This window comes from Octopus bimaculoides, chromosome 2 (assembly GCF_001194135.2).
Source record: "Octopus bimaculoides isolate UCB-OBI-ISO-001 chromosome 2, ASM119413v2, whole genome shotgun sequence".
In the NCBI taxonomy this organism is placed as follows: Eukaryota; Metazoa; Mollusca; class Cephalopoda; order Octopoda; family Octopodidae; genus Octopus; species Octopus bimaculoides.
In genome coordinates, this window is record NC_068982.1 from 176276457 (window position 1) to 176278125 (window position 1669).

Genomic DNA, 1669 nt, shown 5'->3' on the forward strand with positions numbered 1-1669 from the left:
TAAAGTAAAACAGGAAGTTCAGTTAATTATGATTTTATTCAACATATTCCACTCTCAGAATCACATACCCTTTGCGGTCCTTCAGCTTATTTGAGCACTGTAAAGGAACTCGGAAGGTTGGGCCTCCGACCATGCCCTACACGATCACAATACCCTTAAAGCCACGAACTTTTCACCACCCTCTCGTATGTATGTATGTATGTATGTATGTATGTATATATATATATATACACACACACACATCCACACATATAGGTGTGTGCGTGTGTATGTGTGTAGATATATGTGTATTATACGCACTTACGCACACACACACACATATATGCATGCAAATATGTATACGTAATCTGTGGCTATAATAATTTGTTTTAATGTGCATACACGTTAACTGAATGAAGTCCCAATGCAGGTGTAGAGTCTAATAGGAGACTTTTTTAAATATTGATCTCAAAGTCTCGCGTTGCGACTGGTGTGTGACTTATTAAAATAGTTTACATCAGCTGTACACATAAAGCGAAATTTAAAAGTCGCTGTCAATAATACTTTACACACACATACATACACACACATACATACACACATATATATTGTATATATATATATATATATATATATATATATATATATATATATATATATATATATTTATATATTACATGTATGCACACATGTATGTATGTGCATAATTGTACATACATCATATATATATATACATATGTACACACGTAGATGCTCATATGCATATAGCTATATATGTACATATATGTACATATATATATATATATATATATATACAGGGGGGACACAAATATACATTTACACACACACACACACACATATATATATATATAACATATACACATATATCAAACATGCATACATATATACACACATATATACATTTACACACGCACATACATACATACATACATACATACATACATATATATATATATATACATATATATATATATATACACCTATGTATGCATACACATATTATTTGTGTGTGTTTGTGTATATGCATCATTGATACAGGCCTACATATACGTGTGAGTATTTGCGTGTGTGTATGTGTGTTTATGTGTGGGTATGTGTGTGTGTGTGTGTGTGTGTGTGTGTGTGTGTGTGTGTGTGTGTGTGTGTGTGTGTGTGTGTGTGTGTGTGTGTGTGTGTGTGTGTGTGCGCGCGCTCGCGCGCGCGTGTGTTTGTGAGTGCTTGTAGGATACACACATAAACGTATATGCTGACCTTAAAGATTGATGAATGTTGGCATGTGCACGAATGTAGGTTTACATGCTTCGCAGAAACACTCCCATCTCCTCGCTCACATGTATAATTCTACACTAACACAGACACACACACACACACACACACACAAATTCACCCTTCTTTAAGGTCAGCATATAATCTTATGTATGTGCATGTCTAGCTGTACAGACATGAAAGGATGTACAATTTTAAAAATAAAAGGTTAGACAAAAAGATCAGTGTCACCGTGTGTGATGGTGAATTTGCATGCGTGTGGGGACGTCTGTGTAAGCAATTGAGTGTGTGTGTGTGTCTGAGTGTGTCTGTAAATTGAATGTTTGTTGGAGAGTAAAATTACTACTGGTTTCTGTCTCAATCAAACTTCGGGCATGTTGTATATGTAGAGCTGTGACTTGTG